The 14,453-nt window shown below is 39.4% G+C and overlaps 1 protein-coding gene across 3 annotated transcripts in view; it reads left to right on the forward strand.

Annotated features, from left to right (window-relative positions):
* Nucleotides 1–14,453, forward strand: part of LOC118817723 (granule associated Rac and RHOG effector protein 1-like) — a 76,974-nt gene that overhangs the window by 22,598 nt on the left and 39,923 nt on the right. The window lies entirely within an intron of this gene.

The following is a 14,453-nucleotide window of genomic DNA, read 5'->3' on the forward strand; positions in this document are numbered from 1 at the left end:
GAAAATTTGCCAAAAACAATAACTTTAACTGCATCAGTTTTGAAATGTAATCAATTCACCGATTATCGAATTTTCAGTAATAATAGTTCCGATTGATTTGGTTTTATTGAAATATGGAACTTGTTAAAATTAAATGAGCTAAAAACATTTTCTCCAGTCAGATTTGTATATTCAGTGTCTCTTTAGAAACAATTGTGATTTATGCCAAAATAGTTGAATTTGTCTGAAATTTGATGTTTAATTGACTTGTCCTGTTCTACAGTTCTCAAAGTGATCTCAGAAGCTTTTTCACCACTGCAGTGTTGGGTTGACCTTTTACTGTGCCTAAAGCTACACTCCTAAAGATGGTTCTTCAAGGGTTCTATATAGCACCAAAAAGGGTTCTTCTATTATATCAGGCTTCACATCGTAACAATAAGAAAAGGTTCTATATTAGACCATTTACAGCACGTTCTCCATCAATCTGATGAACGCTTTCGTGATACTAAGAACCCTTTAATCAGGGAAAGTGTTCTTTTGAGTGTACATGGTTCTGTATAGAACAGGTTTCTTTATCGAAGAACCATCTTTTTAAAAAGTGAATCACATTGGGTTTTATAGCTCATTAAATCAGTGTAAAACTGTTTATTTAGTGGTTTTCTTTTTTATAACAGGCCTGAGAGTCGCAGTGCTGTTGTGTCTGGCTGGTTAATGAACTGAAGTCTGTCTGGGAAACATGTCTGGAATTCAGTTAAACATGTATGGCCAGTTAGTCAGATCCGCTGCGAGTTTCCCCGAGCAGACCGTCCAGAAGAAATACACTCGCCCAGGCGATTTTTCTGCTTGATAGAGCTGCACAGTACAACGCTCAATAACCATTATCGCAACATCAGCCTTCCCAGTCCTTAAATCGTGGGAGTGTGGAAGAGGCAAATGTGCCTCTAACCAATCGAAGAATCTTTTATTGTGTATGCAAACATTTGAGTGACCCCGGTCAAATGACAGATTTTCTAAGTGAAACTAAGTTGACACATCCTCTACAGGGAACTTGAGAACTTAAATGTCACATTTTTCTGCAAATTTTAGTGCACAGTATATTTTTATTTGCTGAGTTGAACATATTGGAAAAAAAATAGAACATATAATAAAATTAAATGTGCTCTAACTTTTGCGAGGGCTACAGTTTGTCATTTTGTTTTTTGTTCCAGTTTGTTAAATTCAGCAAATAAAAAGTAGTTGTGCGTTGAAATGAGGTGTGTTCTCTGTAGAGGACATGCCAACTTATTTTCACTTAATCATCTGGGTGAATTTTTGATTTGTCAAATTTGCCATAAAAACCTAAAATATCGCGATGTGGATTTTCTCTAATGTTGTTCAGAGCTATTAACAGCCATATCATTTAGTCTGTTTGAGATTTTTCAACGACTCACTGTGGTTGAAATAAGAGTGTAATGACAGATAGGCAGTTAGCACAAAGCTAATTGTTGCTTTTATTGCTTTCATTAGTTGTTAGCTACATTAGCCTTGTAGCTTGAGTGCTAAACTAAAGAAGTGACCTTCAGACACCAAACATACGTTGGCCAGTCGACTACATTTGGGATCAGAGGGGAAAAGTAAGCTTTATTTTTGTAGTTGTTGTTGAACTATCGCTTTAAATGAAAATTCCTATATATTTTTGTAAATTTTCTACATAATTAAATAACTGAGACAGTCATTCAGAGTGGTTTGAAGTGAAATGCTCCAGAGAGTTCTAGAAAAACTCATTCAGAATTGTGGTGCTGGTAATGGGAACCAGATGTCTGTAGAGTTTAATGCCTCTAAAAGCTATTGATGATAATTTTGGCCTGAAATATGTTTTGTACGTTCATTAATAGGGAAAGTGCGTGTGTGGGCATTGTAAGGCAAAATAGTGCTCGAAAAAATGTGTAGATTCACTTGATGGATTTCCATAATAAATAAAATGTCTATATGTGTGTTGTGGACATGGTGACCCCTGGTTCCCATCACCACCAGTGTAAAGAAATCAGTCAGTTTATCTACAGTGAACCATTTCACCCCAAACCTCTCTGACTGACTTTGCTTACGTCTCAACCACTGAAATATGCAGAAATTTTGAAAAATCAGTGGAGTTTCCCTTTTAAGGTTGGCCTGAGTCTGTCAGGCTGTGGGTTTTGGCTAAAATGTGTCTGAGATGTGAATAGCAAACATGTAAAGACAATCAGGCGATTGGACAGAATGTTCCCTTTCTGTTCTCAGTCAGTGGGAGAAGAGTGTGCTGTATCTGCTCTGTTTTGGAGGCTCTGTTAGTGCTGTAGGAAGGAATGTGCACTTGGACCTCTGGTCCTCAGCCGTCTGTGCTCTACCTCTGCTAACTCTGTAGCTGGGCTTTGCTAGCAGGGAAGCCACCCAGACGTATTGTGAGGGAGAAGCATTCCTGCGCTTCATTGGCACCAGATGTTGAGGACAGTCCTGAGAGTCTGTTAGCTCTGAGCTGTTTGTCTGTGTGGAGAACAGCACCTTTAGGAGGGATGTGGATGTTCACTGTTTAACAAAATAAAGTGACGGCCGGTCATTAGAGCTGAATTCAAACAGACCACGCTCTGTTTTGTGGTTCGCTAGTCACAGTTTGTCAACAATTGGTTTTCTCCAGTGTTTTGAATTCTTCCTGTTGATTTACATGTTTTTCTTTAGTCTGTAAATTCAGTGCTATTCCCCCCGAAGAGTTTTTACTGGGATTACGGGAAGGCGTTGCGGTAATTGCAGCTCTCAGAAATCAACTGCAATTTTTTGCTTGATTAATTAGTGAAGTATCATCACTAGGGATGCACCAATACTGCTTTTACCCTCCGATACTGAAACCTAATCCTTAATGAATAGTCACTAGTAAAACATAATAAGCTTGAATGGAGGTATTTACCTAAATATGCACCTAAAACTAATGTTTTTGTTTATTTGCTATTATAATTAGTAATAAGAACCATATTTATCAACTGAAGTTAATGCAAAATATTTATTATTGTGCAAAATAGATAAAAACAGAACTGATCAATGTACAGATAAATTTGTTTTGTGTACATGTTTGTCTAAAAATTATATACGGTATCGATTACAGCTGTTAATATCTTCATGGCTGGTACTGAGACTGCGCATTAGTGCAGCCCTAATAGTCACATGCAGTTGTTGTCAGTTTAAAATGTAATATTTGGAGAGGTTTAGTTTAGAGATGGGTCCGATCCGATCCTATATCGGTATCAGGTGCGATATTGACATCACTCATTGGATATCGGACGGACAGGACCGATCCACTTACCGATCCGTATTCCAGTCCGCAGCTTGCGCTGGGCCGTGAACCCATCATAATGTAACATAACGTAACGTGAAACGTCCCCAATCCAGATTCCACTCCACATCTTCAGTCTGTAACTGAGTGAGTAATAACTTTAGCTGTTGGTTTGACCGAATTGTCGTTTGTTTGGAGATATTTTTGTCTGGAAATGCCGAAAAGCAAGACGGCTACTTGTAATGTGTGTGTAAGGCCAGCGTGTCGAGGGGTGGATCACCTGCGGAGGCTTCACGTGAAAGAGCACCAGGTGTTCATGCTAGCAAACAGACAGAAAGACACCACCAAGCAGAGACTCTCGCTGATGCTTTCCAGAAATGCGCTAAACTTAGAGCAGACAACACAAAGGCTAAAGTGATCACAGAGACGTTGCTGAACTCCATTATATTCAATGACTAACTGCTGTCTGTAGTGGAAAATGTCGGAGCCTGTTGAAGCCCTTAGATCCCAGGAATAACCTCCATCCAGAAAGTACATTTCAGAGATTCAGAGGCTGCTGTACTGTATAACTGGGTGTCGGTACCGTTCGCAGCGCAGTTAGCTAGATGTGAGCCCAGTGTCTCTTATAGGTCTCACAACCTTGAACACAATACCAACAATAATAATGATAACATTAAAGTATAAAGAGCTCTTTTATCGGACTCTGTATCGGTATCGGCAGTTATGTATCGGATCAGAACTGAAAAAATGTGCATCGGTCCATCACTAGTTTAGTTTGTGTAGATGTTCATAAAGCAGTTCATGAGCCTTTTCTGCAATGATTAGTTGAGTAGATACAATATTTCGAATATAGAAGCGGTTATTCTGACAGATTGCAGTACGCTACAGGAAGTGAAGGGGGCAATGTGGCTTCTGTTTTGTAGGTCCACGAAAGAAGAAATCTCTTTTAAGGAACTTTGATGGTGAGACTGTGATTGGTTAAAGTGCTAGGAAATGGTAGAAGATGTAGCTCAATTAGTCAGTAATTGTCAGTAATTGTCAGTAGATTCATGAATTAAAGAAATAATAATTAGGCCTAATAGGTTTTTTATGTAGTGCAGCTGTTTTGCTTATCTGGCTGAAGTGGAGATGGACTGTGTTGGCGCCAGTTCTGTATTATAACAGGTGGGTTAGAGACCAGCAGCGAGGCCAGCAGCTGCCCTCTAACTTCAGCCAACAGCCACACTGATCAGGCACTTTACGGTCGTATGCGAAAGTTTGAGCAGCCGTGGACAAAAGACATGAAAATTTTGTTGTTTTAAGTGTAAATAAGTAACACATCCTCTAGTTATGGCACATCTTATATTTTTGTTTTGATGTTTTTTCAGTGTGTTGAAAAAAATAAAAATTGTGCACTAAAATGAGCTGAAAAGTTTTAGTGCGTTGTCTGTAGAGGACTTGTTTAATTTTTATTGACCTTTTTTTGAAGTTCTGCGTAGGACGACTGTGATTCTCTCCATGTTTCCTTATTTGGACCTCACAGGTCAGAACCTCTGACCAAAACATAAGACATTATACTAAAGGCCAAACATCGGACGTTTCGTAGTTCTTTGACAACGGATAATGTTAGAGAGAAGCTAGTTTGCTTACCAAAATTTATTAAGTAATTTATTTATTTGCTGATTTATTTAACTATTAGAAGGTTGTAATCTCTGGTCTGGATTTGAAGTTATTTGTGCATATCGGGCTATAAAAGTGTGTCCATGCTTTGTGATGCATCAGTCTGAAGAACAGTAATAAGAATTGTAAAATCAATATAAAGGTATAAGAAACATTTTTGGCCATAAAAATCCTCAGACAGTAAAAAAAATGTGAATAATAATAATAATAGAAAAAACTTGGTGCAGTGTTTGCATTGTTGGTGTTGTCCTGCTGTGTCAATAGTTCCTCCACTCACATTTGTGTATTCAGTGTATATTTAATAATAATTATAAATTCTCACGTTGAATCTTGATTAAAATTAGAGATTCCTCTACTGTGTTTGAATCAATACAATATTAATAAGTAGGCCACTTCAGCTTTATGGTACATTTACTCAACTTTGCACTAAACAGCTTTACTGCACCTGATTCGGCTCAGCTGTTACTTGCCGACCCTTAAAGGAGCCATGTCTTATATTTTTTTTCTCGTTTTATTTTACCACCCCCCATATGTAAATGAGCTCTGTTCTGATTGGCTGTCCTGTATTGTGCCTTATTAAAAAAAGTCCTTATAACTTCAGTGTGGATGGGTGGGGCTAAATTGTTGGATGCTGAATGAAGGTTAATGATTTCGTTCTAAAAAGCGAGGGAAGTTTGGTTTTCCGTGCTGCGGGCCCTTTAATGATCCAAGTTCAGGTGTGTTAGGATGAGGAAACTCGGACACGCAGTGTTGGGACAAACCTCGCTGAGCTCCACGTGAGCAGCAGCAGGCTACTGTTTATTACTCTTTCAGTGACTCTTAATTGAGGTTATAGGTTAATAACGAGTCTCCTGTGCTGTCGCTGAGGCGCAGTATGTAGATCGCGTCTCTGGCAGCCGGGCAGATTGTGTTTTGTGACTGGCGACAATGAGGTTCCTCAAAGAAATCCAAACCGGCTTCTTGTCCAAGTGGAGCAGGCGACAGCTAACATTAGCCCTGAGAGATTTCTGCTGGGGGAGCCATGCTAAACCAGGCTGGCACCCAGCCAAATCCCCCCCCTTCAGTCTCTCTCTCTCTCTCTCTCTCTCTCTCTCTCTCTCTGTCCCTTATACTGTCTGTATTATTGCTCTTCAATAGTTCAATCATCAGTTTGGTTTATATTTATAGATAGTATACGTGTTCACGAGTGTGCAGTCTGGCGAAATGCATTCAGGCTGTTCTAAGCTGTATAAGACGGTAAATACAAAATATTTGTTATATATTTTTGCTAAACAAGTCTGTCAATTGTTAACCATACAAACTGTACAGCAACAAATGGTACAGTAGCAAAGTTCATAGTTTCAGAGCTCAAAGTTCTCAGTGCAAACTTGTATGAAATAGTGGTGTTGGGAGTGAGTTCCTGTAGTTTTATCACCTTTTGTTAGAAGAAAAAGAAAGTTCTGTCCATCAAACGTCAGCTGTTGTCATTTTCAAAAATTTCTATATCTAAAATTGTTACAAATAAATATATACAGCATTTTTCATGAAACTTTTCCTATGCAAAACAGTGCATATAATGTTATTTCAAAATAATTTCCATTAAAGATTGTATTCATGTTTAATTTATTTTGTGTGGTTTTCCTGATTTTTCCCTAGCCAGCTCATAGGGGTGACAAAAATTACACAAAATATGCTGGTTTTTTTTTATTTATTTATTTTTTTTTAAAATGCTGATCAGTTTATATAGCCTTTATGTCGCTGATCTCCACAGATAACTTTGTCCAAACACGACTGCACATGATGTGAGAAACTGTCCCGTTTGGGCACTGCAGGCCATATTTATGGAAAATACTACGCATGAGAAAGTTCTGGGAGGTTGGAGTGGAGTGAGGAAAGCTGATTTGTTTTGTTGGATTGTTGGAGAAGAGCCACATGATGAATCCGGTCACATGACAGGACCAAAAAAATTGGAAAATCCTTGATGTGACGATATGTTCTGACAAAAATAATTCACTTTTTCCGGTTTACATGAATACTTTAATCCATCAAAGCACTCACACTCTCTTGGAGCTGTAACTGGTCAGGATTCTTACGACACACAGTAGAAACACTGATTGGTTAGAAGGCTCATTTGCATATTGTATGCAAATTAGCCATCTAATTGACCTCCTACGATGTCGGGACCCCCACAAAGCAGGTATTTTTTGTGTGGTGGATCGTTCTCAGCACTGCAGTGACACTGACGTAGTGGTGTGTTAGTGTGTTGCGCTGGTATAAGTGGATCAGACACAATGTCCTGCTTAGGTATTAAATTTTGGTATTGATTGAATGACTTGAGTTTTTTAGTGCTCAGTACTATTGAATTAGTTTGGTTGGTACCTTTTAAAGCATTGAATTTTGATACCCAGGCATGTTTATATTTTTGCCACATCGCCCAGCTTTACCTATTCAGTCATTGTTTCCGTTCCTCCCCCTGACTTGTTTGTTTGGGTGCTGGTGTTAAAGACTCTGTGCCCGGACAAACAGAGGGCAGTCAGTAGAGCAGGAGTGGCCAGGCACATCAATATTGATACTGCCGTCGTACTGCACTACGCCAGCTCATGTATCCACACACTCCCTGGTGGCTGCGTTTATATATATATATATATATATATATATATACACACACACACACACACACACACACACACACACACACACACACACACGACGGGCTATTGATACTCGGACGGACTGTAACTAAAAGACTTTAAATAACATTAAGTCGGGGTGGTTCAGCTCAAGGTCTGGAAGACCTTAGTCCAGTACAGCTCTAACAGTGACAGCCATACGCAACCCCATTTCCAAAAAGGTTGGGATGCTGTGCAAAAATGTAAAGAAAAAAAAAATGCAATGATGTGCAAATCATTTAAACCCTGTATTTCATTGAAAATAGTACAGAGACAACAAATCAAATGTTGAAACTGAGAAATAGTTTTTTTTTTAAATATATATGCCCATTTTGAATTCGATGGCAGCAACACGTTCCAAAAAAAAGTTGGGATGGGGCAACAAAAGGCTGGTGAAGTTGTGTAATGCTAAAAAACACCTGTAGGTTAATTGGCAACAGGTCATTAACATTACTGGATATATAAGAGCATCACAGAGAGTCTTTCAGAAGTAAAGATGAGGAGGGTTCACCACTCTGTGAAAGACTTTGTGGGCAAATACTACAACAGTTCAAGAAAAACGTTTCTCAGCGAAAAATAGCAAAGAACTTCTGCTTTTCATCATCTACGGTACATAATAACATCAAAAGATTCAGAGAATCTGGAGAAATCTCTGTATGTGAGGGACAAGGCCAAAAACCAGTATTTGCTGGCTGTGATCTTTGGTCCCTCAGGTGGCACTGCATTAAAACCAGATGTGATTCTGTAGTGGAAATCACTGCATGAGCTCAGAAACACTTCTGAAAACCACTGTCTGTGAACACAGTTCATCGCTGCATCCACAAATGCAAGGATCCAGAAATGCTGCCACCTTCTCTGGGCCTGAGCTCACTTAAAATGGACTGAGATTAAGTAAAGAAGTGGTCCGACGAATCAACGTGTTGTTGGCATCAAATTCAAAATGGGCATGTTATTTGAAAAACTATCAAATTTTTCAGGTTCAACATTTCAACAAGTATTTTCAGTGTATTTTAAGCAGTGCTGTGATAATCCCGAATTTAATCTGGTCACTGATATGACGATAGATTTTTACCCTACCCTGTTGAAACATACCTGCTTTAGGCAGCGGTTAAGTATAAGGTGGTCACATGCACATATATTTAAAATGTATTTTTAGTGCTTGTAGTTTAGCTGCCTGCTCAGTGTGAGCAGGTGAAGCCCTGAGAAGAGCCTGTAGCTATCTTGGACCAAAGAGACCTTCATCACAGCACTTTAACCCCCTCTCACCCCCAGTACTCATACTGGGCAAGTTTCCAAGTTTTCTCCGTCAGTTGTTTTCCTTCAGGAGTTTCTAAGTGTCTGTTGTTTCCTCCTGTAAGTCTGGTAGGGCTGCACTGTATGGATACAAATGCCGTATGAATAATGCAGGACAAAATGCACAAATGTCCCTCTGTTATTCTGCTATTTGAGATCAAGGGGATTGTTCAGTGTTGGTGAAAGGAACCCGACACCCATCTCTTGAAGCATCCTCACAAAGTTCTTTACACTGCCAGCTTTCAGAGACGTTCTGTTATGTTAGTTTTATTCATATTTGTTAGACTTGAGATATATTTTTAAATTCACAGTACATGCAGGATGTTGGGAGGCAAAATGGTCCCTAAATAAATCTTATTTTTTAGATTTACTGCTATTTTACCATCATCAACATAACACACAAAACTCAGAAGACTCGTGTAGGTTCGCTGGTGGATCTGGATAGTAAATAAAATGGCTATATTTGTGCTGTAGACATGGTGACCCCTGGTTCCTATCACCACCACTGTAAAGAAATGGGTCTGTAAGTTTCTCTACAGTGAGCCATTTCACATCAAACCACTTTGAATGACTTAAAAACAAATTATTAATCGTGCAGCTTTGGACTGGTAACAACCGGCCAATGGATTTTGCTGTAATGAAATCAGCATCAGCCATGTATGATTGACGCACCCCTGGATAATACATTGTTTAGTCCCAAACTCTGTGTAAGGAGCAGCGCACTGTTTTGTTTTTGGTCTTCTTCCTCTACACAGGTATATTTAGGCTGTTATCCCTGTTTAGCCATTTTTAAAGCGGACGTCGCTGGCCCTGTCGTCACCCTCACAGTGGATAGTAATCCACAGGATTTACAGGGCAGGAGCTTTAGCTTGGTGGGCCCCTCTGTGGGCTTTTACACAGGACACTCCTCTTTTTCTGAAAGGAGCAGGAAAATGAGGTGAGATGGAAGAGGAAATTTGCTCTTGAGGAGTAAAAAGAGCTCACAAAAGAATCTCTCCGGAAACTCGCGGAGGAACATAATGGTCAGACAGGGCAAACACATGAACGTGTTTACTCTGATGTTGGAGTGAGATTGCGCTGTCGTCACCTCCGCCTTATATATACACTCCGAAACAAGCTGTGGTACCTCCTGCTCTGAGAACATTGGTGTATGTACCAAATTCACTTAGGTCATTCATTTTTCTCTTGGCCATTTCCAACTTTTCCTCATCCATGAGAATATAACTGTGTTTTGTTACTGTGCCTGTAAGACTGATATATGTAAATGAGCTGTGTTCTGATTGGCTACCCTGTATTGTACCTCATTTAAAAAGCAATCCAGGCTGAAACATTCCTTATAACTTCAGTGTGAAGGGGTGGGGCTAAACTGCTGTATGCTGACTAGGGCTACGTTCACATTACCAGGCTGAAGTGGACAAATCCATGCCTTAATGTGACTCAGATCTGACGTTTTTCAGGGCTGTGTGGACAAAAATCTGATCCTCTCAAATCCGACCTGAGCCACTTTCATATGTGGTCCTAGATCGGATGCGTATCCAATTCGTGGCCTTGCGACCTTAGTGAGAATGCTTAGATCGGAATTCATGCGCTTTTTTTCCACTGCGCCATCATTCAGTGTTACCATGGCAACAGCGCTGAACAGAAGTTAAAGCCTGTAAACGGTGGAAAAGCAGCTCATCTCCCCTTTTTCTCCTTCGTCTCGCTCTAATAATGAAGCTGAGAGCTGATCAGAGTTAATGATCTTCTCAGCGAAGCTCGTTCTGCTCGTTAGTTTGTGCTGATGATGCACGTGATTCATTCACGTGACGTTACTGAGTAGGATGAGCGCATTAGGGTCATTTCAGGACGCCGGTTCGTCACATTAATGACAGATATGAATAACCTACCTGAACGAGTGTGAACAAACGAATCGTGTCCGAGATCAGATTTGAGCAATGAGGCTTGTAATGTGAACGTAGCCTTTATCTTTGAGAATTAGGATGTGTTTTATTACTGTGCCTTTAAGATATGTAAATGAGCTGTGTTCTGATTGGCTGCCCTGTATTGTACCTCAATTAAAAAGCAGTCCAGGCTGAAACATTCCTTATAACTTCAGTGTGAATGGGCGGGGCTAAACTGCTGTATGCTGACTAGGCGGATATATGGAGATGTGTTGGTTTTCGTCACATCATAAAAACAGTAGATTTTAAATGTGCTAGTTTATCTATCCGCACTGTGTTGATTGGAGGGTGAATAGTATATATTTAAACTACGTCGAACTCTTATTTATTTAAAAAAAGTGAGAAATTTCCATGATATGAGGCCTTTAAAGCTTTTTCAAAAACACCACTGATAACAATATTAACATGTAGAGTTAAAAACAGTAACTGTGATGCAGTGACGACAGTAACTCTCTCGCATGCTCTCCATCTCCATTGTGTTCTCTCTCTCTAACTATCTCTGTCTGTCCGTCTATCTCACACTCACATGCACACTGTGTTTGTGAAAGGAAGAGGTTTGGAGGTCAGTCGAGTGCCGGGAGCAAACAGAGCTGGGTTGTGGAATGTTTTTATGGTTGATAAACGTGCAGCACAATGTGAGGTTCAGTGTGATTTTCTCCTGTGTAGCCGTGCTGTCGTCCAGCCACATCCTGTGTCCCCACCAACTCGTCTCTCACGCCTCGTCCATAACCAGCACCCTGATTCACGCAGGCCCATCTGCCTCCTGTCATAACACGCCCATCCTGCAGGGTCACTGACCGCGAGTCGTGTTTTCCACAGAAGCCAGTTGATGTCAGTTTCCGCGTAGCAGCGTTAGATCACTCGGGAGACCAAACGAGCAACATTTACACCAGTGCCAGGACATGTTTGGTGTCTAAAGTTTGCTTAATTAGTTTTGCACTGGAGCTGCGTGGCTAATGGAGCTAAGTAATGCAGGTTTATAGGCAACAGTTAGCATAATGCTAACAACAGGCTTAAATCATCACACTCTTTGCTCAGACAGTGTGGAGTTGTGTAGTAATCCCTAATAGATTTGCTTCTGTGTTTATGACATATTTGTATATTTTTATTGATAACTGTACATCACATAGATTAAAACCGGTAATCTGAGCCATCATGAAGCCTAACTATTCTGCTACTGTCTGCTTTTCATTGTTCTGGTTGCGAAGGCAAGTTGATGAATCTTGCACATAAGATGGATTTATAGAGTGATTTATAGTATATCCATATCTCATGCCTGTGATAGTTAAGGGAACCATATGTTCTGTTTATAATAGTTTGATAATGTTGGCTGATATTGATGACCTGCATATTTATCAGTATTTGTGAAGATATGAGTGTAACGATACACACATTTCATAATACAATACGTGTTTACAGTCTGATCTTGTGTTTCTCTGTAAACTGAGGTCTCTTATCTTCTGGCTGAAATTGAGTGTGAGGGGATTTTTATACTGTGGCTCAGTCGCTCCACAGAGATAGAGGTGCAGATTGGGAGCTGTTAACCTCCCTGTTAGGGAGAGTTATTTGTTTCGCCTGATCAGAATTTCCACTTCATATCTCCACTGAATTACACTGTAAATGGAGTAGCAGTAACACGTGCCTGAGTGGTACCTACATGTTTGGTTGCAGCCTCAGCAGGAGTTAAGAGTTGTTGGCACCTTGTATCTGATTATATCTGTATCGCTTACAAAATTTAATGTTGGCCAAGCCCTCGTTTGTAGTAGTTAGAATGTCATCCATGTTAACCTGGCGTACAGGTTTGCCCCATCATCCTTTACTTTGATCCAAAGTAATAAAGTGAGATCTCTAACCCTCCAATTTTTCTTTGACCGTTCCTTTCCTTTTCTGCGACTTTGCTCCTGCAGTTTTTAGCTATGCAACATATTTTTTAACGTTGGCATCAGTATGGGAATCAGGGGCTCAGGCTAATGTTGTTCTTTTTTTTCCTGTTTAAGCATAAAATGTATTTAATTGTAATTTAATTGAATTGAAAGTTCCTAGTACAAGACCTTTGGGCTTTTTTGCACTTTACCTACATTGTTTTATTTATTGTTTTATTTATTTATTTATTGTATTCTAAAACTCACTATGTTTTGATCTCTTTTATTTATCTGGCAATTTATAAAATGTAGAAAAGGGAGATGGGAAATTATTTCCTGGAGAAATAATGGAGAAATATAACTTTAATTTCTATTGGGTTACAAAGGCAGTAAAATGAATAGAACAATATTCTAGTGCCGCCTAAACGTTCTGCTCTTCTGGAGTAAATAGATACATCAAACATCAGCAAGTCTACTTGGATCATTTAACAACTCAACACCATTTGAGGCACATATCTGATCATTTAGACATGCAGTTGGCGTTCCGCTAATTGGTGGGCTGTAAGCATCCATTATTTGTTAGCTGTCAAGCTTCATACACCAAACATGTCTTTGCTGATTGGAAAACATAAAATTGCCCAAAAGGTCGTCAAGCTGTCGCTACACTCTGCTGAGCATGAACCTTTGACTTCAGATGTGGGTTTCTGTGTGAATAGAGTTCTGTAGCATTTCTGTTTCCAGCCATGCAAACGTAGCGGTGGTGGTTTTGCATGGTGGCATAAAACTGTGGCTCTGGCAGAAACAGTTGTATTGTGTTTCCTTCAGTACAATTCCCCTCTGTTTCTGAACAATGCTAGTCTTGGCTCACACTTCTGATGGTCCTGTCCACTCGTTCCATGAGTAATGTGTGGAGTTCTAGAGTGATGGTCTCCGTCTAGCACGGCTTGCGCTGGAGTTTGACGTCATGTTTTAGCAACAGCCCGTGTAGATTATTAAACACTGTATCTGGGAGGGTCTCTAGCTGAGCGTTTTCACTGGATTACACATGAGGGTGGTGGGAGGGGGAGGTGAACCAGAGAATCAACTGGATAAACTCTTTAGAAATTGCAGGTTCTATACTTTTAATTCGTATCACATTTGTGTTTGCAAGTAGGAAATGTCTTTTATGATTTTGAATTTGACAAAATTATTCTTCTTTAATCTTATTTTGCAGAATGAAAACCTTTATGTTTGTGCCACGTTTATTTTTTTTGACAGAAACAAAAGTCAGATGTGCAGACTTAAATCTGTCGATATAGAACGTAAATATGGATGTAATTAATTGTATAACTGATGTGTTTAGTTTTTAGGCCCGTCACTCTTGATTTGATGATAGCATTTACTCAAGTAATCATACAGTTTTTTTTTACATGCATAAATTGTATAATTTTGTTGTTGTTATTATTAAAACAGCAAACATTTAATTTTATTTCATAAACATACAATTTGGAACGTACATTTCATGAAATCCTGCTGGTGTGGGTTTCCTTTCTTTCAGCATTGCACGCAAAAGCGAGTACTAATAGCTCCCCCTTGTGGAGAATTTCCACACTGTATAACCTGACCACTTTATACCCTGTTAATCATTCAGATTCCCAAATGATCACTAGGCTGATTAATTGACAGTGCACATTTTAATTTATTCGTTTTTTGAGTAGAGTAATTGATTTTTAATTAACTCCTAAATGACTATGTATTTGTCCTTGGATGTGAGAAAAGTGCTGTACAAAATAAATGTCATCGTTGTCGTCGT

This window comes from Colossoma macropomum, unplaced genomic scaffold (genome assembly GCF_904425465.1).
Source record: "Colossoma macropomum unplaced genomic scaffold, Colossoma_macropomum, whole genome shotgun sequence".
Lineage (NCBI taxonomy): Eukaryota > Metazoa > Chordata > Actinopteri > Characiformes > Serrasalmidae > Colossoma > Colossoma macropomum.